Source organism: Pristiophorus japonicus, chromosome 5, assembly GCF_044704955.1.
Source record: "Pristiophorus japonicus isolate sPriJap1 chromosome 5, sPriJap1.hap1, whole genome shotgun sequence".
NCBI classification, from domain to species: Eukaryota; Metazoa; Chordata; class Chondrichthyes; family Pristiophoridae; genus Pristiophorus; species Pristiophorus japonicus.
The window spans coordinates 266,057,935-266,081,069 of NC_091981.1; the positions used below are offsets into that span (position 1 = coordinate 266,057,935).

General features: G+C 50.0%; 1 protein-coding gene across 2 annotated transcripts in view; it reads left to right on the top strand.

Moving 5' to 3' along the window:
- Positions 1-23,135, top strand: part of ptprn2 (protein tyrosine phosphatase receptor type N2) — a 1,205,047-nt gene that overhangs the window by 452,680 nt on the left and 729,232 nt on the right. The window contains exon 1 of one of the 2 annotated variants that reach the window (XM_070881618.1): positions 19,798-19,863. The exons of the other annotated variant lie outside the window; for it this stretch is intronic. The gene's annotated coding sequence lies outside the window, so the exon portion shown is untranslated. Of the gene's footprint in view, positions 1-19,797; positions 19,864-23,135 lie in introns of those variants that run through there. 2 annotated transcript variants of the gene reach the window in all.

Consider the following 23,135-nt stretch of genomic DNA (forward strand, 5'->3'; position numbering starts at 1 on the left):
ATGTCGCAGCACGCTACACATAGCTGCATTCGACAAGTGACTGCTACCCTCTACGCACGCAGGATGGAGTTTATAAACTTCCCAATGCCAAGGAAGGCACAACAAGAGAGGGCTTCAGGCTTTGCTCGAATTGCTGGCTTCCTTAAGGTTCAGGCAGCCATTGAAGGTACGCACATTGCCCTGCAGCAGCTTTGGACGATCAGGAGCTTTACCGAAACACAGGTGGATTCCACTCGCTCAATGTGATGATCGTCTGCGACTATATACAGCGTATCATGGCAGTGGATGCTAAACATGCAGGGAGCTTCAAGGATGCTTTGATCCTCCGAGAGAGCAGTGTGTCACAGATGTTTCAGCAGCAGCCAGAAGGACGAGAGGGAGGAGGAGGACGGGGAACCAGTACAACCAGCAGGACGACGGGGGAGAATGCTTCGTACACCTTATGCCACTGCAGCAGCCTTGCATCAGCATCTTATACTTCACCGCTTTGTATGAGGGCTGAACAGCGCGTTTGATCATTGTGTATCCCTAACATGTTGACTATTTCCAGTTCTGTGAATGAAATGAGGCACTACCTAAGTTTGGTTTAGTCGAAAAAATCATGTAAATAATTTTGGTTTAGTTGAAAAAATAATGTCAATGATTGTTTTAGTTGAAAAGAATAATGTACATAATGTTGTTTTCATTGAAAAAATTATTTGCAGTTTATTAAATATTTGTACACTTGGCACTTTAATAAAAAATGTTATATTAAACTTTAAACTTTTCAATTAACATCATTTAAATAACAATAAAAGAACAAAAGAACAGCAAAACAACAACAGCAGCAGCAAACATACTTCAGCTGCAAGCATCTCTTTCCGCCCCCCCCCCACCCCTTATTTAAACACCGCCGTGCCCCCGCCTGCCCTTCTTGCCCCTGACCTTGCCCTTAGCCCTAATCCCAGTGAGCCCAAGGTTTTTGATAGTGTCTCGGGTAGAGCGCTGCGTTTGTTGTGGTGGGGGGGGTGTGGGGGGGACAGACAGGCCCAGAAAACCTGTGGTTGCTGAAGGCCCGGCTTGGAACTCCTCAGCCTGTAGATCAACCTGCACACTGACTGTTGAGGTTGGTCTGGGGATTGGAGTGGGGGGTGGCATCACTTGATGCCTTCAATTGCCGCTGGGCAATGACAGCCTGGGTGTATTCCCGCATTGCAGCAGCTATCTCCGACATGCCCTCCCTAATCTGTGCAGATATTGCTGCCATTCCCTCCGACATGCCCTCCCTAATGTCAGCAGAGTTTGCTGCCATTCCTCCAGACAGTGGTGCTATTTCTCCCTTGATCCCACCCATGGCCACCAGGAGCGATCTGGTAAGCTCAGCGCTCTCCCTACACATTACCATGAGCTCTAACACCTCCCCTGTAGCCTGCATTTCAGGACAGCGCTGATCAGGTCTCCTCCTGCTCACCCATGTAGACAGGCCTGCTGTTGCTGCCCTGGGTATGCTTTGCTGCAACCCACTGGGACCCGTCGCGATCTCGGAGGGTGTACAACCGTGAAATGTCCCCTCGAGCGAGAGCTGCTGAAAACGCTTGGAACATGCGTGTCGTGCAAAGCCTCCAATTGCAATGTCACCATCTTATCCCCCAAATCCTCCTCCCTCCCCAACTCCAACTCCACCCCCCCCCCCCCCGCCCGTGAATAAAAATATCCTCTCTTCCTGCTCCTCCTGATCCTGGTCCTCAATCTGATTGACCACCACTAATTTCTTCAGTATAGCTGAGTTCGGCAAGCTCATCCAGGGACTTGAGTACAGAAATCAAAGCTGACATTCCAGTACAGTGCTGAGGGAGTGCTGCACTGTCGGAGGTGCCGTCTTTTGGATGAGACGTTAAACCGAGGCCCCATCTGCTCTCTCAGGTGGACGTAAAAGATCCCATGGCATTATTTCGAAGGGACGTTATCCCCGGTGTCCTGGCCAATATTTAGCCCTCAATCAACATCATTAAAACAGATTATCTGGTCATTATTACATTGCTGTTTGTGGGAGCTTGCTATGTGCAAATTGGCTGCCGCGTTTCCTACATTGCATTGCAGCAGTGACTACATTTCAAAAAGTACTTCATTGGGTGTAAAGCGCTTTAGGACGTCCTGAGGTCGTGAAAGGCGCTATAGAAATGCACGTCTTTCTTGCTTTCTGTGGACACCAGCACTGGAATGCGATCTTTAACTGCACAAAAATTAAGATTGTACTTTGCGCATATTTCACAGCCTGCCCCACTTTGTATCTCTTGTATGTTATTCGTTGAATAAAGCTTTATACAGTTCTGTGGGGTTAAAGGTGACCCTGTGGTCCCCATATTTACCCGGGACTGGGAAGAGAGTGGCGGGGAGGAGGAGGATTTCCGGACTGAAGTCAGCACACCCTGCCAAAATTAACTGCAGGACGTCTTTTACATTTTCTCAATGGGTTTCCCGCCCGACATCCAGCCTGATTGACAGCCAGGCTACCTCTCAGGCAGGAATTCAGCTGGGGAGAGGATCCCAGGTAAGTCTGACATCACGAGTGGGATGGGGGTGAATTTTGAAAGTTGCGTAGTGGTCTGGCATTGCGGAGGTCGGATATCGGAGGTCTGTGGTGAATCAGACATCACTGGGGGGGGGGGGATACAGACATTGTGGGAAATGAAATTCGACCAATTGCGGAGGTCCAGTCAATTGCGGGTTTGCTTGTTGGGCCTGGGGTAAACTCTCCTGCTCCTTCTGACTCACAAACGGTGCAATAAAGGCATTTACCTCATGGATCCGGCCCTTCACGCCTGCTTTTACCTACTGGGATTTTCGAGGCCTGGGAAACCCAGCCTCCAACTGTTTAAAACTAAAATGGAGGCACCCAGCCTCCTTAAAAGACTTTAGTGACCAACCTGTCTCCTGCGGGTGGATTGGTCGCCCATCCCCCAACCCGCCTGCGTTAAAACCAGAAGTGGGTGGGTGTTGGGTTCAGATTTGAAAAATTTTACATTTTTAGCTTCCCATTCGCCCCCAATCCTTGTGGGGGTTAAAATCTCCCCCACCCCCACTAGCTGCTTATGGTTCTAGCTTTGCTCCATTGTACAGGAGGTAACTTAGCCAAACCACTACCTCCATTGCAAGGTGGCAGAATGTTTTATTGGGTTTTAGTTAACGATGCAAAGTATCTTTGAAATCATGTGGAACTTTCTATATCTTGATATTGCAAAGATATTAGAAAGCCCTACGAGTTGTGGTGATATATTGAAAATTCATTTCTGCATTTGTCACAGCGAAAACCAGTTAGCCGCTGACAAGGAAATAAGGATGGGTAATAACAAGTACAGGTGTGCGAGCGTGATGTCACTCAAGTGAATTGGCCCGTATTGAAATAATTGGGTTGCGCAGCGGGGTTTACTATTAAGATGGCGGACGGGTCAGTGTAAGTAGAAAATTGCTGTATATTACTTCTCGGATTTAATCTCATTTGAAGTTGTCATTTTGTTATTCCTTCCCTACTGATTTATTGGCCACACGGATGCGTGGGAGAGAGACACAAACAGAAATCAAATTACACAAGCAGCACTGTCGAGGCCGTGGCAGACAGCGGAGGCACTTCAATCATATGCCAGTTTGATGGTCTCGGTCTCGATGGCCCCCGCAGCATTCGTGCTGCAGAGAGAATGGTCTGGGTACAGCCCCTTCCTGCAGGTTTATTGCCGCACTTTGTTTCATCAGGGGGCAAATTACTCGATTTCTTCACTTGAGGCCGACAAGTGATGCCCATAGATCATGGATCATAATTACAAAATAGATCAAATAAAGAAAGAATTGCAATTATATCGCGCCTTTCACCGCCTCAGGACCTCCCAAAGCGCTTTGCAGCCAATGAAGTACATTTTGAAATGTAATCACTGCTGTAATGTCGGGAACGAAAATAGGATCGTCTCATGAGCTGGTACCAGTGCCAGGTACTGCCTTGTTTTTTTTTAAATGTTGTGCCCATCAAGCTAATGTAATTGTTGGCTGGGAAGTGGAACTCTATATAGTCATTTCAGGCACCCCCTGGTGCCATCATCAAGCTCCCCCAGGTCAGGTGTCGCACAGCCAGAGTAAAATCGCCTCGAACTCTGCCTCAACAACATGCCTCAGTCCCAGCCTCGGAAGAGCATTTCCTGCTGCCAGGTATGGCACTTTTGTCATTTCTCTCACCAGCACCCTTAACCCCCCCTCTCAGGGACATTGTCGCTAACTGCCTTCTGCATTTCTTAACTTGCAAATCTACTTTTTCAACCATGCTTTTATTTCACGTCGTTTTAGTATACTTACTGCTGCTCAGTGGTCCTGTTCTGCCCCCTTGTAAAGTGCTGTGAGATGTTTTTCCAAATGAGAAATGTTTAAAAAAATTCAAATTTAAAAAATCTTCCTGTAGCTTCCACGATGGCCCAGGTGGTAAATTCACCAACTGGCGTAATACTGAAGGCCAGGAACTTCTCAGATTCGATCCGTGTACTGTTCTGAGTTTGTTGATTGGGGTCCTAGCATTGGCATCAGCTCCCCTGGGGAAGTGAGATGGGGTTGGGGATGTGCGGGGAGGGAGAAATCAGCCAGCATGCCCTCTCCTGATTGTCACACACCAGCCTCTGCTGCAAAGTGGATGTGCCCGGATGTTGGGATGGGACCAAGATTGGGTCCTCCACACTCAAATAGCTACCTGACACTCACAGAGGGCTGCCGGAGCCCCTTCATCTTTACCCCAGCAAAAGCCACGTCCTTCAGGAGAGGAAGAGCAAGAAAGAGGTAAAATGGTGTTACAGGGCTCCAAAGATTTGATGTGGAGAGATTACATGAACTAGATTTTATTCCCTGGAATAGATGAGGTTAATGGATGATTTGATTGAGTTTTTAGGATTTTGAAAGGAATTGATGGGGTAGAGAGAGAGAAGGCGAGAAATTCGTGGCTTTAGCGCCAGTCCATAACGCCATTAAGTGGCGCTAAAACGGTGACTACCGCTGTGACGCCAGCTGTTGGCGGATCCCACGGCGACCGCCGTTTTGGTCCCAAACCTTTGCGTTGCCAGTAACTGGTAACGCCATCTCCAACAAAATGGCGGCATTGTGATGCAAATTGCCGCGAACTTTGACCTTAGCGCTGAATTCAGCGCTAGGTCCTAAGCACCCCAGATTAACCTGGCGCGCAAGCAGGCTGACAGTGGCGTTGTCTGCATCGCTTAAAGAGACATGCACATCGTTCAGGTAAGTTTGGATTTAAGGTTTTGGACTTTAAAAAAAAAAAAATTTTTTGAAATGGTGGCTTGCTGCAACAGATGTAAAAAGTTTTTAAGTATGTAGGGAGTGTTGTTGGATTCTTGCTAGGACTCGGATGGTAAATGAAGGCCTTTGAGAAGACAGAACATGCTGCAAGTACTCAGTTGGTCACGCAACATTCGTGGAGAGAAAAACAGAATTTATGTCTCAGTTCAAGATGCTACCTGACTAGCTGAGTATTTCTAGCATTTTATGCTGTCATTTCACATTTACTGCATCTGCTTGCAGAGGGAAGAGGAAGGCACAGACGAGGAGGAAGCCAAAGAAGAGGAATTAGATGGAAGGATGCAACCCAGACAGTTCCTTTGTGGCTGGGATATCTAGGATGGAATCATCTGTCTGCGGTATCAGTGACCACAACCACAATTCCCCTTTCAACATTGCTCTCGCACATTACCTTCTGTTTGTTACTGACCATCACAATGTCCTCTGGGCCACGATGTTGAACTAAAAGCCACCACAAAGGAAACTTTCCAAACCACCTATATACGTCTCTCCATCCAAAGTGACATCAAGAAATCAACTCATCACCCATATGCATTCTCTTAGTGACTGTCTTGCATGTGCCTTTGCCGAACTAACTGGTGTCACGCAGTGCTACCCCAGTGGCTGCAGCATGACTGGCGGAAGGCTGCTCATTTCTCGTGGGGAAACATTGCAAATGTCCTTGCTGGTTGACCTTGAGGAGCTAGTGGCTGGGAATGTCAAGTCAATCATCTTCTTGTTCTTCTTCATTCTCCTCTCCCTCTTCTTGGTCATTCACTGGCTGGGCAGGCTGCACTTTCTTGTGTGTGTGAAATGCGGAAGGCACAAGGGTGGAGTTGTGGTGATGGGAGGGCGGGAAAGCACGAGTTGCATGCCAGAAGGAGGATAACGTATGAGGATACCAGCAACTTGTATCCTATCAGCCCTGCCGCTAGCCAAAGGCGCAGCCATTCCCCTGCCAAGAATGGTCAGCACCGTCTCCTCCAAGGGGGTGAGGTGAGGCTAGGAATGGGAGATGTTACTCATGATTGGTGCAGATTGTTGGTCGGTGAGTGATTGGGGATGGGGGGTCATGCATTGAGCAGTGTGTGAGGCTAGTGGTGCAGTTGGTAGGAGACGGCTGTTGAAGATACATTCACTGACCTTGACCAGTGGTCTGAGGTCATGAAGCTTCTTTGGGAGCTGGAGCCAGGTGGTGGGAGTGGCAGTGCCGGCCTCAGTGATGTGGTCCCACATCGTTCTTTCTGGAGGGCCTCCTGGCCCCTGTGGGTACAGGGAATGTCTTGTAGTGTTGACCCCTTGCACAAAAGCTGGAGTGCTGTGTGCGAGACCCTGGGTGTCCCTTCCCTGGCTTGCTCGGCCATCTATGTGAGCGCTGAGGTATTGTTCCCATTTTTTGAGGTTAGGAAGAGCTGAATGTTCACATTTGGAACATCTTTTTAATATTAAATACGTTTTTAAAATGCAGAAAAAGCTAAAAATGGCATTGTTCCACTTCATTTTAATTTGTATTGCTTCAGTGTGCATGGCCCCTTTTATTTCTCAGGCCTCTTCATCGCCCACAATTCCTTGCAAGGTCCACAGCCTCGCTTCCAGAGGCTGGGCGAGGCACCTGCACACAAACTTCGGGTCGGATGCTTCCAGCAACACCAACAGGACGGATAAGCGCTCCGCCAGCAATCACCATCTCCGCAGATGAATTTTGCTCCATTAGCGTTGCGGCCATTTTCAGCGGTCGTTAACTGCAGTTGCCGCTGACACCGGCAATTTTACTGGCTAACGCGCGTTTCTCCCTCCCCCCCCCACCCCCACAAACTTTTTCTGCTGGTGGGGAAGTCTAGGACAATGGGCCATTGTCATGTATTTCATCATCTTGCAATGACTATAAGTATGTAACTGTAACTCATACATACTGTACCTGTACTCTCGTTATGCACACCCTGACCACAGGGAGTGAGCTCCTCACCTGGGCTTCCAGGTATAAAAGGGGAGGTCCCACCCAGGATCAGCACTCTTCAGTCCTGGAAATAAAGTGAAGGTCACAGAGTGACCGTGTCTGATATATCCATGCCTCGTGTGAGTTTGCAACAAGGTGCAGAGACACTACATCTGGCGACGAGAATCGGGAATCACCGAACCACGAGGATGGCCACCGGTGGCACAGAAGAACATTACTGTGTGGGTGAGGACTGGGACGACTTTGTGGAAAGACTCCAGCAGAGCTTTGTCACAAAGGACTGGCTGGAAGAGACAGCGGCTGACAAGCGGAGGGCGCATCTACTGACCAGCTGTGGTCCACGGACGTATGCGCTAATGAAAGACCTGCTCGCACCCCAAAAGCCAGCGGACAAGTCCTTCGAAGAGCTCAGCCAGCTGATCAGTGAGCATCTCAAGCCGGCAAGTAGCGTACACATGGCCCGGCACCGGTTCTACTCTCACCGGCGTCGGAAGGGTCAAAACACCTCGGACTTCGTTGCGGAACCTCGGCGTTTGGCCAGTCTCTGTAAGTTCTCCGATGCCTGCAGGGGGGAGATGTTAAGGGACTTTTTCATCGAGGGCATTAATCATACGGCATTTTCAGGACACTCATAAAGACTAAGGATTTGACTTTAGAAGAGGCAGCGTTGATAGCTTAGAAACAGCCAAACGAGCCATCAGAGAGGAATGCCTGGGAATAGCCCTTTTGTTAACAGAAATCTCAACTCATGTTGGAGATGTGGGGGCAGACACACTGCAAAAATCTGCAGGTTCCAACTTTACACCTGTAGGATTTATAATGTCAAGGGACACCTGGCCAGGATGTGCAAAAAGGCAGTAGCGAGGCTAGTCTGCGAGACAGACGAACCAGATGAGGGGTCTGAAATGCAGGATGAGGCCTGGGGAACAACCATGGATGCTGAAGTTCAGAGAGTTCATGTGGCCGACGTCCACAGCTCATACGCCAAAACGCCACCCATGATGATGAAAGTCTTACTGAATGGCGTCCCGGTGCACAAGGAGCTGGATACTGGAGCTAGCCAGTCCCTCATGAGCGCCCAACAATTTGAGAGACTATGGCCACACAGAGCAAGCAGGCCCAAATTGGAACGCATTGAGACGCAGCTACGTACGTACACCAAAGAGATCATCCCAGTGCTGGGCAGTGCAAACTTGGTGGTAACGCATGATGGATCACAGAACCGGCTGCCACTCTGGATTGTTCCAGGAAATGGCCCCGCGCTCTTGGGAAGGAATTGGCTAGCTGAGATGAATTGGAAATGGAGGGATGTGCACGCCATTTCATCTGTGAAGCAAAGTTCATGCTCGCAGGCATTGCAAAAATTCGAGTCACTCTTTCAATCCGGTGTCGAAACGTTCAAGGGCACCAAAGTAGTGATACACATCACTCCGGGCGCCAGACCAGTGCACCACAAAGCCAGAGTGGTGCCATATGTGATGCGTGAAAAAATTGAAAGTGAATTGGACAGGCTGCTCAGAGAGGGCATAATTTCGCCCGTTGAATTCAGCGACTGGGCAAGTCCCATTGTTCCCGTCCTCAAAGCAGATGGCTCGGTTATGATTTGTGGCGACTACAAAACCACCATCAACCGTGTGTCGCTGCAAGACCAATACCCGCTCCCGAGAGCGGAGAACCTTTTTGCTACGCTGGCAGGTGGTAAGCTGTTCACGAAGCTGGACCTCACTTCGGCCTACATGACTCAGGAACTGGCTGAAGAATCCAAGTTTCTGACCATCATCACAACACACCAAGGATTATTTATTTACAATAGGTGTACGTTTGGCATTCGTTCGGCAGCGGCTATCTTTCAGCGAAACATGGAAAGCTTGCTCAAGTCCATCCCTGGAACGATCGTGTTCCTTATAACAGGTCGAGACACTGAGGATCACCTCTGCAACCTGGAGGAGGTGCTACGCTGATTGGAACGGGTAGGCCTGTGGCTGAAAAAGGCCAAGTGCATGTTTTTGGCCCCAGAGGTCGAGTTCCTGGGCAGGAGGGTTGCCGCAGATGGGATCTGGATCACTGAATCAAAAACAGAGGCGATACGCCGGGCGGCCAGGCCCGGCAACACGTCGGAGTTGCGATCATTCCTGGGACTCTTGAACTATTTTGGGAACTTCCTGCTGAACTTAAGCACATTGTTGGAGCCGTTACACATGCTCCTCCGTAAAGCTTGTGAATGGTCTTGGGGGGATTGTCAAGAACGGGCTTTCAATAAGGCGAGGAACCTGCTGTGTTCCAACAAACTGTTGACTTTGTATGACCCCTGTAAAAAACATGCGATGCCTCATCCTACGGGATTGGGTGTGTTTTGCAGCAGGGTAACGATGACAGCCGACTCCAACCAGTGGCTTACGTCTCCAGATCACTCTCCCAGGCAGAGCGTGGATACGGCATGGTCGAGAAGGAGGCACTCGTGTGTGTGTACGGTGTGAAAAAGATGCACCAGTATCTTTTCGGCAGACGGTTCGAGCTAGAGACGGACCACAAGCCATTAACATCCCTGTTGTCCGACAGCAAGGCTGTCAACGCTAATGCGTCAGCTCGCATACAGCGATGGGCTCTCACGCTGGCTGCGTATGACTGCACCATACGGCACCGGCCAGGCATCGAAAATTGCGCTGACGCACTCAGCAGGCTCCCACTGGCCACCATCGAGGGGGCGTCGGAGCAGAGCGCCGAGATGGTCATGGCGGTTGAGGCTTTTGACACTGCGAGCTCCCTCATCACAGCCCGCCAGATCAAACTCTGGACCAACAGGGACCTCCTCCTATCCATGATAAAGAAATGTGTCCTGACTGGGGACTGGGCGCCCGCACACAGGGCGTGCCCCGAGGAAGTCAGGCCGTTTCAGAGACGGATGGATGAACTCTCTGTCCAAGCCGACTGCCTGTTATGGGGCAGCCGGGTAGTCATGCCCCAAAAAGGAAGGGACGCGTTCATCAGGGAACTCCACAGCGAGCACCCTGGCATCATGTTAATGAAGGCCATTGCCCGGTCACACGTGTGGCGGCCGGGGATTGACTCAGACCTGGAACACTGTGTTCGCAAGTGCACGATGTGTGCCCAGCTGGGCAATGCCCCCAGGGAAGCCCCACTCAGCCCGTGGCCCTGGCCCACCAGGCCATGGTCACGTATTCACATGGGCTATGCGGGCCCGTTCATGGGAAAAATGTTCCTGATTGTTATCGATGCATACTCGAAGTGGATCGAGTGCATCATATTGAACTCGTGCACGACATCCATCACTGTGGAGAGTCTGCGTATGGTTTTAGCGACCCACGGCTTGCCGGACATCCTGGTCAGCGATAATAGCCCGTGTTTTACCAGCCATGAATTCCAGGAGTTTATGTCGGGCAATGGGATCAAGCATGTCAGGACAGCGCCGTTCAAGCCGGCCTCCAATGGCCAGGCGGAACGGGCGGTCCAAGTCATAAAGCAGGGGCTGCTATGCATCCAAGGATCCTCCTTTCAGTACTGCCTATCGCGCCTCCTGCTGGCCTACAGGTCCCGGCCGCACTCGCTCACAGGAGTCCCACCAGCGGAAGTCCTCAAGAAACGCACGCTCAAGGCGCGGCTGTCCCTCATTCACCCAGCCCTGGCAGACATTGATGAGGGCAAGCGCCAGTCCCAAACCGAGCTCCATGATCGAGGCTCAAGGGGGAGGTGTATAGAAATAGATGACCCAGTATTTGTTCTTAACCATGCTTTGGGACCCAAATGGCTTGAGGGCACCATAATTGCCAAAGAAGGAAACAGGATCATGGTGGTCAGTCTAAACAATGGGCAGATATGCCGCAAACACTTGGACCAAGTAAAGACAAGGTTCAGTGCAGACACGCAGGAACTGGAAGAAGAGCATGATGAGATAGCACCCACACCACTGCCAGCGTACGAGCAACAAAGACAGCCCTCAGCATGCACAGTCCCTGCGGCCAGCCCGGACAGGCCGGGATCACCTCAAGTGACAGAGATGCATGCTGAGGCTCAGCCACCAGAGCCACAACTGCTGCGCTCCACGAGAGAGCGCCGACCACCCGATAGACTTAACCTCTGAAACTAAAAGGCCTAAGCGGGGAGGTGATGTCATGTATTTCACCATCTTGCAATGACTATACGTATGTAACTGTAATTCATGCATACTGTACCTGTACCCTTGTAATGCACACCCTGACCAAAGGGAGTGATCTCCTCACCTGGGCTTCCAGGTATAAAAGGGGAGGTCCCACCCAGGATCAGCACTCTTCACTCCTGGAAATAAAGTGAAGGTCACAGAGTGACCGTGTCTGATATATCCATGCCTCGTGTGAGTTTGTAACAAGGTGCAGAGACACTACAGCCATAACCTTAAAATCATAGCCAGGCCATTCAGAAGAGAAGTTAGGAACTCTCCCACAAAAAGCAACAGATGCCAACTCAATTGATAATTGTAAATCTGAGATTGGTAGATTTTTGCTAGCCAAGGGTATAAAGGGATATGGAGCCATGGTGGGAGGATGGAGTTAAGATATAGATCAGCCATCATCTCTTTGAAGAGCAGAACAGGCTGGAGGGGCTGACTGGCCTCCTCCTGTCCTTATGTTCCTAAAAGAGAATGAAAAACAAATCCAGTGTCTGTCAGTATACGGTCAGTACTGCGCTGATTGGTACTATGTAACTGGAGCTCGTGGGACCCACCACGTCAATCTATACGCGTAGATCAGTTGAGATCCGCTGCACATTCCTGAGGCAACCATGTTGACAGACAGTGATAATAACCTCTTTGTTTGAGGCGGCGTGTGAGTTTGTGAGTCTTGTTTTGAAACTTGTGCCACAGGGTTGCTATTCCTCATCTGCAGAAAAACAAGATGTATTTTCACACGTTTAAAATAATGTTATTGTGATGCACAGCTGCACATTGTGTTGCAGAATTAATTTAAAGAGGCACATGAGGTCTCGCCAGAAGGCAGGCTGTCAGCAGACAGACTGAGAAGATGAGCAGTTCCAGGTGTTCTTCCATTTGGGCTGAAAAGCCAACCGTGGCTCACTCATCTGCTGTAGTGCTCATTAGTTATGAGGCCCTCATCAAAGTGATCTTGTAACTCCCCACTGCTGGTGGGTTGTCCTCTGTGTCATGCGTTTCCCAGACTGATGCTGCATCCATGTTCCAGTGCAGACACTGGAAGTGTCAATGATTCTGGCAGCGATGCATCGACAGAAACAAAATGGCCCTTGTTGTTTGCAGCACCGAGGCACACCTCAGGAGCTGTTGCTTCAGCTCGCTGGCTTTCAGTGGGTCTGTTTTTCTATTGCCAGCCTATAGCCAAATTGGAGAAGGGCTGAGGCCATCAATGTAAAGTTCTGACCATGACTTGGAAGTGCCTGTGCAAATCTTCAGATGTCAGTGGCCGAAACATTTCTCTCTTGAGGACATGATGGGATCTGCTTTCCAAACGTTTTTTGTTGGCGAGAACTGTTAGTGAGAGCTGTCTGATGGCTCAAAGGCAAAGTTTCGATCACTGAGCCTCACAGGCCAGCGCCAATTCTTGGTCTATGGTGAATTTGCTGAACTACACTGGGGCAGTGGTGTGGTTTGCTACAATTGGGTGCTGCAGACCATGGAATAGGGAAGGGGCAAAGGATAATCTTGCTCATGATTGCCACAATTCTGCGCTGATCTACATTGACTCCCAGTCCAGCAAGGCCTTGAATTTAAAATTCTCATCCATGTTCAAATCCCTCCATGGACTTGCCCCTCCCCATCTCCGTTAACTCCTACAACCCTCCAATTCTGGCCTCTTGCTCATCCCCAATTTCCTTTGCCCCGCCATTGGCAGCCATGCCTTCAGCTGTCTAGCCTTAAGCTATAGAATTCCTTCCCTTAACTTCTCGGCCTCTGCACCTCTCTACCTCTCCTACTTTAAGACACTCCTTAAAAACTACTTCTTTGACAAGCTTTTGGTCACCTGTCCTAATGTCTCCTAGTATGGCTCGGTGTCAAATTTTGTCTGATAATGATCCTGCAAAGTGCCTTGGGACATTTTGTTACATTAAAGACACTGTATAAATGCAAGGTGTATGTAGATACGAGGTTAGGACACTGTTGGAATCAACTCTATCAGCTGGCATTTACTGTCGATGCCTTTGTGGGGACGTGGAGAGAAAACATTGTTGATAATCTTCTACAAAAGCCAAATACTGCGAATGCTAGAATCTGAAATCTGAAATTAAAAACAGAAAATGCTGGAAATCCCAGCGGGTCAGGCAGCATTTGTGGAGAGAGAAACAGAGTTAACGTTTCTGGTCGATGACCCTTCGTCAGAACTGGCAGTAGTTCGAAATGTAACAGATTCTTAAGGAAGTGCGGGGGCTCTGAAAGGGGGAGGGAGGAGGCAGTGGAAAGACAAAAGGGAAGGTCTCTGATAGGGTGGAAGGCAGAAGAGATTTGAGAGACAAAGGGGATGATGGACCGAATTGAGATGGTAATAGCACAAGTTAGGAAACAAAAGATGAGCATAGATAGGGTGTGAATGGTGGAATGATTACCAGCTGCCATGGGAAACAGAGAGGGGCAGGGTGGGGGAAGTTTTTGTAAAAAAGAAGGCAAGGAGAAGGAACGAAATATGGGCAGAGATTATGGACTAAAATTGTTGAAATCGATGTTGAGTCCAGAAGGCTGTAAAGTGCCGAAACGAAAGATGAGGTGCTGTTCCTCGAGCTTGCGCTGAGCTTCATTGGTACAGTGTAAGGCCGAGGATGGAGAGGTCAGAGTAGGAGTGGAGCGGAGAATTAAAGTGACAGGCAACCAGAAGCTCAGGGTCATACTTGCAGTCAATGGAGGTGTTCCGCAAAGCGGTCACTTAATCTGCACTTGGTCTCCCCAATGTAGAGGAGACCACATCGTGAGCAGTGAATATAGTATACTAAATTGAAAGAAGTACAAGTAAATTGCTGTTTCACCTGGAAGGAGGGTTTGGGGCCCTGGACAGTGGGAAGGGAGGAAGTAAAAGGGCGGGTATTGCATCTCCTGCGCTGGCATGGGAAGGTGCTGTGGGAAGGGGAGGGGCTGCTGGGGGTGACTGTGGAATGGATCAGGGTGTCACGGAGGGAGCGGTCCCTTCGGAACGCTGAGAGGGGAGGGGAGGGGAAGATGTGATTGGTGGTGGGATCACGCTGGAGGTGGCGGAAATGGATGATCCGTTGATAATCATCTGATTGTTAATTCCTGTAAATAACTAAATGAATATGTTTAGCACAGCCTGCCTTTTTGTAAGATTTCTAAATCTCTTGTCATTAAATTGACAGTGAGACTGATTCTTTTAAAACAATTTGGAATAGTTTATTAAACACACACACATGCACATCTATCAGCAGTCGTCAGCTATCCTACAGATCGACTTAGTTACAACAGATACAATGTTACAATAATGATTTATAAAAAGGTATACGTCACTTTCCTCTGGCTGGCTGGCTGAGCACACGGCCTGCTGTTTCAGCTGGTCTTGAGCGGGCGGTTTGCTGTGTGCTCAGGAGAGAAGGGGAGAAAAAGCAATCTGTGCTTGGGTTTTTATATCCCTTAAGTCCATTGTTCCTCTGAAAGCCCCAGGATTGGATCTTGGTTCCAGGGCAGTTCCTTATTGGCTCTCCTCACACATGTGTCTGCCTGGAGGACCCGGTGCCATACCTTGATTAGGTTAATGGCTTTCCAATTAACATCTTTTCCACTTTGGTGAGTTTCAGAACCGTGGAGACATGAACTTGGGGATGGTATCTGTTATGTATGGAGAAAGAGTCAGTCTGAATACTGTGAGCTCAAAGTAAAGTGTGACCTTAGTCTTTTATTGCAGGTCTCCAGAGTGCCTCTCCAACCTGTGAGGCTTCCTTAAATACCTGTGCTCCCAAGGGATTATGGGATCCCTTGGGACTCCAGGGAAAGAGCCCTCTGGTGACTGTACAGAGTATATACAAGTTTACATATATAACAGCATCCATTTTGTCTCTTCAAACTGCAGCCTTTCCATATAATCTACACTTTCAACATTTATACATACATAGAATCAATTTTGTCATTAATAAACACTTTTATTCTTACAAACTCCCCACCTTGAGGGGGAAATATCCTTATAGATTCCTCATATGGTTTATTTCCTCAGGGCTCACATATCATAAACATTGAGGGGTTTCTGATAGCTCTGCTGTTTATGTTTTTGTGAGGTGGATGACCGCTGTATAATGGGTTTTAAACTTAGAGAGAGAGAAAAGCGGATGGCCTAACTTGGTCCCCACCTCGTAAGTTGCATGCCACACGTAGGGGATTTACTATAGTCCATGAACATCTCCAGCGGAGACTCTCCCCTTCCCGTATCTTCAGTGCACTGTCGCTTCTCAAAGCACATTGATGATTGATGATATTCATGAGTCATGCTGCAGCTCCCACTTCTCCATCTTCCCTCAGCTTCGGTCGTGACCGGTGTCGTCCTGACAATCGTGAGGATCTGTAACATAGTCTGTGGTAAACAAGATCAGTGCAGTATTTACTCTGGCAATTTTTAACTGATTAATGTGAAGCCACTTCTTGTACTTAACGCCTTTTGTTGTGTCCTTACACACTACTATAAATTCACACGTGGCACATTCTGCAGACAAAGTCACTCTCTGAGCTAACCTTTATTCACAGGACCAAGAAGAGATTAAGGAGGGTGGAGCTTCCCCTTTTATACCTGAAAGCCCAGGCTAGGAGTGTCTCCCGCAAGTTAACCCCCTGTGGTCAAGGTGTGCATTTCTTAGGTGTATATAGTATGCAGTGTTGTTACATGAAGGTTACAGTTACATGAAGGTTACATACATGACATCACCTTCCCCCCCCCCCCACGTCTTGTGGGGTCAATTAAGTCTTTCAGGTGGTCAACGCTCTCTCGTGGAGCGCCGCAGTTGGGGCTCTGTTTGTTGAGCCTTGGCATGCGTCTGTCACCTGTGGTGATGCCGGCTTGTCCGGGCTGGCCGCTGGGACTGTGCATGCTGCTGAATGTTCATGTTGCTCGTTCACTGGCGGTGGTGTGGGCAACATCTCATGATCTTCCTCAGGTTCCTCAGTGTCCATGCTGAACCTTTTTTTTACTTGGTCCAGATGCTTGCGGCATATCTGTCCATTGTTAACTCTGACCACTATGACCCTATTCCCCTCTTTGCCAATTACAGTACCCTCAAGCCACTTGAGCCCCAAAGCGTGATTAAGAACAAATACAGAGTCATCGATTTCTATACATCTCCCCTTTGAGTTACGGTCATGGCACTCATTTTGGGATTGGCGCTTGCCCTCAACAATGTCTGACAGGACTGGATGAATGAGGGACAGCCGAGTTTTTAGTGTACGTTTCATGAGTAGTTCCGCGGGCGGTACTCCCGTGAGCGAATGTGGTCGGGACCTAAAGGCCAGCAGGAGACACGATAGGCGGCATTGAAGGAAGAGTTCTTGAATCTGGAGCATGCCTTGTTTTATGATTTGGACCGCATGTTCCGCCTGGCCATTGGAGGCCGGCTTGAACGGTGCTGTCCTGACATGTTTGATGCCATTACCCGACATGAACTCCCGGAATTCATAGCTAGTGAAACACGGGCCGTTGTCGCTAACCAGGATGTCTGGCAAACCGTGGGTCGCAAAGACCGCACGCAGACTCTCCACAGTGGTGGATGTCGTGCACGAATTCAATATGATGCACTCGATCCATTTCGAGTACGCATCAACAACAATGAGGAACATTTTTCCCATGAACGGGCCCGCGTAGTCTACGTGAATACGTGACCATGGCCTGGTGGGCCAGGGCCATGGGCTGAGCGGGGCCTCCCTGTGGCCATTGCCCAGCTGGGCACACGTCGTGCACCTGCGAACACACTGTTCCAGGTCTGAGTCAATTCCCGGCCACCATACATGTGGTGTATGTAGCACACAAATCACTGACTCCACATGGTCTGGTGTTGCAATAACTGCAGTGGCCTTGGTCCTTTATTGTTCAGCCCCAGAGTGCCTCTCAGGTGTGGTGGGCAGCCTTTTATACTGCCTCTTGCAGGTACTTTCAGGACTCCCATCACAGCGCCCTCTGTGGTGCACCATTGTACTTATATTATAAATTGAATGTACCTGGACAATCCACAACATCTCACTCCTCCCCCCCCACCGCCACAGTTCCAAAAGTCATTGCTGGTAACCTCGGTCTTGTTCGTCCTGGTGGGTTAGTGAGTGTGAGTCCATGACCATCCCATGCAGAGATTATTCGGTGCAAGCATGTGGTGTTTGCAATCCACGCATGGGTGATGAAGTGTCGGGTATAACCTCCAACAGAACACAGGTATACATAGACGGTACATTAGTATGGTACATACAATATGTGGTACAGCTGGTATGTCAAAAGATTACAGGTGCACTGAACAGTTGTTTAATCCCAGCTCTGCTGGGTAAGATATGGTGGCGGTACACTGTCCCCTTTTTACTGGGCTGCGCTGAGACAGGGTATCGCAACTGGTGCGTTGCCTCTGTGCTCAGTAGTCGCCTTAGCGGTTCATCTGCAGCCGCTGAACCCTTGCATTATTAGTCACGGGCCCGTTAACCCTTTTACTTGTTTTGCTGTACCCCGTGATGTGACTGTTTCCGTAAATCATTCGTGTCCATCGTATTTAAACACAGTACCCATTCAGCATTGTTAATCCTTCATATTCCTCGTTTCACCTTTTTAAACACAGTGACCAACCAGCATCAACACAAAAAAAAATTGAACTCTTAACCACACACGTCACCATACCAGTCTCATTACTCCTCTAGACTTGCTCTTGCTTCACAAAAGTCTCTTTGTGGGGTCCACCAATGGTGTGGGGTCCTTTTAAGGCTCCCGGGTGCATTGCCCTTTTAAGATGCCATCTTGTGGTTCCCACGAGGCTTTCCTTGGGCTCCGCCATTTTAGTCGCTCTGCTGGCCTTTGTCTGCCGAGCATTGCTGCCACGAGGCCGCCGCCATCTTGAGCTCGCTGACAAAGAAGAAGGTATAAAATCACACTTGAAGTGGGGGGGAAATTCTGGCCTCGGCTCCAGCATTGCAGGTATTACCGATAATCCGCACGTTGGTGATGATCCGAGCCCTCTCATTACAACGACCATGGTAGGAGGGACTGCGGTGGAATGATTGCGTCCTTCGGGTCGTTGTTGTAGATGTAGGGGAAGTAACACATAGCAAAGCAGTGGAAGCTTTTTCTTTTAAGGAGGCTGGATCGATTGTGCGGAGAGAAAAGCCCATCTGGAAAGATCTTAGAATTGAAACTTGTAGCGTTCTCCCGGGTCATACCGGCCGCCGCTGTTGCCTCCTCTCCTGCAGTTCCGGCCGCCGCTGTAGCCTCCTCTCCTGCCGTTCCGGCCGCCGCTGTAGTCTCCTCTCCTGCCGTTCCAGCCGCCGCTGTAGCCTCCTCTCCTGCCGTTCCGGCCGCCGCTGTAGCCTCCTCTCCTGCCGTTCCAGCCGCCGCTGTAGCCTCCTCTCCTGCCGTTCCGGTCGCCGCTGTAGTCTCCTCTCCTGCCGTTCCGGTCGCCGCTGTAGTCTCCTCTCCTGCCGTTCCGGTCGCCGCTGTAGCCTCCTCTCCTGCCGTTCCGGTCGCCGCTGTAGTCTCCTCTCCTGCCGTTCCGGTCGCCGCTGTAGCCTCCTCTCCTGCCGTTCCGGTCGCCGCTGTAGTCTCCTCTCCTGCCGTTCCGGTCGCCGCTGTAGCCTCCTCTCCTGCCGTTCCGGTCGCCGCTGTAGCCTCCTCTCCTGCCGTTCCGGCCGCCGCTGTAGTCTCCTCTCCTGCCGTTCCGGTCGCCGCTGTAGCGTCCTCTCCTGCCGTTCCGGTCGCCGCTGTAGCGTCCTCTCCTGCCGTTCCGGTCGCCGCTGTAGCCTCCTCTATTCCGGCCGCCGCTGTAGCCTCCTCTCCTGCCGTTCCGGCCGCCGCTGTAGCCTCCTCTCCTGCCGTTCCGGCCGCCGCTGTAGTCTCTACCGCCGCCCGACTTTTTCTCTGCGTGGGCCCCCCCGGTTTGTCGGCCATCGATGGACCTCTCGCTCATCGCCTGCAGCGCCCCGCTGGCCCGCACCCCGGCAATTGGCCTGCACCTACAAGACTGCTCTTTGGGAACCCGGGGAGCAGCACCCTGTGGAGGAATGAAGTCGTCCCAGCTCCCACGGACTTTCCCCATCCATCTCCTGCCGAGTAGTGTCGGCCCATCGCCTGCAATAACCCACAAGGGTAAACCGTGCGTCTCGCCCCCATGAGATACCTGCACATCCGCTCTGCCGAGAACAGGTATCAGTTCCCTGGTGTAGGTACGCAGCTTTGCCAGGACCGGGACCAGCTTGGGTCGTGCAGCCGGGTTACCCCACAGTTTTTCAAAAGTTCTCTGACTCATCAACGACGGACGCGATCCTGTATCCACTGCCATACTCACTGGGACTCCGTTGATTTTGACTTCCATTATCACTGGGGGCGAATCGTCGGTCACATATACAGTCCCAACACCTCATCTTCTTCTACCTGCTCCTCGCTGAACAGTGGATCATCCTCCTCAGCCACGCGGTGAGTCAGATTTCTTTTACACATACGCTGAAGGTGGCCTTTAATGTGGCAGGTATTGCACGTGTACTCCGCAAACCTGCACCGGTGAGCCCCATGGCTTCCTCCATAGCGCCAGCATGGTGCTGCTTGATTGGCCCCCCTCAGCGGACTCTGAGTTCCAGGACCCCGAGGTTCATGCTCTCTGCTCCGGGCAGAGCCACGTTCTGCAGTTTTGTCCGTGGTGGGCGCTATCCTGTGGACAGTGCCTGCCGGGTTCGAGACTGTGTGGATTATTTGCTTGGTGCTACAGGTCGAGGTCATATGTGCCCGGCTGATGGCGATGGCCTTTGTCAGAGTGACTGTGGGTTCAGTGGCTAACAGCTTGTGAAGGAGGCCCTCGTGGCCAATCCCCATAACGAAAACGTCCTGTAATGCCTCATCAAGGTGTGCGCCAAAATCACACGGCACCGCGAGTCTCCTGAGGTCCGCAGCATATTTGGTGACATCCTGGCCCTCGGGTCTGCAGTGATGGTAAAATTTGTATCTGGCCGTGAGAATGCTCTCCTCTGGTTTTAACTGGTCACGAATGAGTTCAGTCAGCTCCTCGTATGACTTGTCCCTGGCGCTCCCGGGTGCCAGCAAATCCCTGACGAGACAGTAAACCTCATCGCCACAACTGGAAAGCAATATCGCCTTACGCTAATCTCTCATTGCGTCCGTGCTCCCCGTCAGGTCGTTAGCTGTGAAGTAGTACTTGAGCCTTTCCGTAAAGGCCTCCTAATCATTGCCCACGGTAAAGTCCTTCAGCGAGCCCAGAGTAGCCATGTTTGCGTGAAGTTCGTCCTTGTCCTCGTCGCCAATGTGGTGTATGTAGCACACAAATCACTGACTCCACACGGCCTGGTGTTGTAATAACTGCAGTGACCTTGATCCTTTATTGTTCAGCTCCAGAGTGCCTCTCAGCTGTGGTGGGCAGCCTTTTATACTGCCTCTTGCAGGTACTTTCAGGTTTCCCACCAGAGCGCCCTCTGTGGTGCACCATTGCACTTATATTATACATTTAATGTACCGGGACAATACACAACAATACATGGGACCGGGCAATGGCCTTCATTAGCATGATGCCTGGGTGCTCGCTGTGGAGTTCCCTGATGAATGCTTCCCTTCCCTTCTGGGGTATGACTACCCGGCTGCCTCATAGTAGGCAGTCGGCTTGGATGGAGAGCTCATCCATCCGTCTGTCAAATGGTCTGACCTCCTCAGGGCATGCTCCGTGTGCGGGCACCCAATCCCCAGTCAGGACACATTTCTTAATCAAGGATAGGAGGGGATCTCTGTTGGTCCAGATTTTGGTGGGCTGTGATGGGGGAGCCTGCTCTGTCAAAAGCATCGACAGCCATGACCATCTCAGCGCTTTGCTCCGCTGCCTCCTCAGTGGTGGCCAGTGGAAGCCTGCTGAGCGCTTCAGCGCAATTTTCGGTGCCTGGCCGGTGCCGTATGGTGTAACATAGAAACATAGAAAATAGGTGCAGGAGTAGGCCATTCCGCCCTTCTAGCCTGCACCGCCATTCAATGAGTTCATGGCTGAACATGCAACTTCAATACCCCATTCCTGCTTTCTCGCCATACCCCTTGATCCCCCTAGTAGTAAGGACTACATCTAACTCCTTTTTGAATATATTTAGTGAATTGGCCTCAACAACTTTCTGTGGTAGAGAATTCCACAGGTTCACCACTCTCTGGGTGAAGAAGTTTCTCCTCATCTCGGTTCTAAATGGCTTACCCCTTATCCTTAGACTGTGACCCCTGGTTCTAGACTTCCCCAACATTGGAAACATTCTTCCTGCATCTAACCTGTCTAAACCCATCAGAATTTTAAACGTTTCTATGAGGTCCCCTCTCATTCTTCTGAACTCCAGTGAATACAAGCCCAGTTGATCCAGTCTTTCTTGATAGGTCAGTCCCGCCATCCCGGGAATCAGTCTGGTGAACCTTCACTGCACTCCCTCAATAGCAAGAATGTCCTTCCTCAGGTTAGGAGACCAAAACTGTACACAATACTCCAGGTGTGGCCTCACCAAGGCCCTGTACAACTGTAGCAACACCTCCCTGCCCCTGTACTCAAATCCCCTCGCTATGAAGGCCAACATGCCATTTGCTTTCTTAACCGCCTGCTGTACCTGCATGCCAACCTTCAATGACTGATGTACCATGACACCCAGGTCTCGTTGCACCTCCCCTTTTCCTAATCTGTCACCATTCAGATAATAGTCTGTCTCTCTGTTTTTACCACCACAGTGAATAACCTCACATTTATCCACATTATACTTCATCTGCCATGCATTTGCCCACTCATCTAACGTATCCAAGTCGCTCTGCAGCCTCATAGCATCTTCCTCACAGCTCACACTGCCACCCAACTTAGTGTCATCCGCAAATTTGGAGATACTACATTTAATCCCTTCGTCCAAATCATTAATGTACAATGTAAACAACTGGAGCCCCAGCACAGAACCTTGCGGTACCCCACTAGTCACCGCCTGCCATTCTGAAAAGTCCCATTTACTCCTACTCTTTGCTTCCTGTCTGACAACCAGTTCTCAATCCATGTCAGCACACTACCCCCAATCCCATGTGCTTTAACTTTGCACATTAATCTCTTGTGTGAAAGCCTTCTGAAAGTCCAAATACACCACATCAACTGGTTCTCCCTTGTCGACTCTACTGGAAACAAAAAATTCCAGAAGATTTGTCAAGCATGATTTCCCTTTCACAAATCCATGCTGACTTGGACCTATCATGTCACCTCTTTCCAAATGCGCTGCTATGATATCCTTAATAATTGATTCCATAATTTTACCCACTACTGAGGTCAGGCTGACCGGTCTATAATTCCCTGTTTTCTCTCTCCCTCCTTTTTTAAAAAGTGGGATTACATTGGCTACCCTCCACTCGATAGGAACTGATCCAGAGTCAATGGAATGTTGGAAAATGATTGTCAATGCATCCGCTATTTCCAAGGCCACCTCCTTAAGTACTCTGGGATGCAGTCCATCAGGCCCTGGGGATTTATCGGCCTTCAATCCCATCAATTTCCCCAACACAATTTCCCGACTAATAAGGATTTCCCTCAGTTCCTCCCCCTTACTAGCCCCTCTGACCCCTTTTATATCCGGAAGGTTGTTAGTATCCTCCTTAGTGAATACCGAACCAAAGTACTTGTTCAATTGGTCCGCCATTTCTTTGTTCCCCGTTATGACTTCCCCTGATTCTGACTGCAGGTGACCTACGTT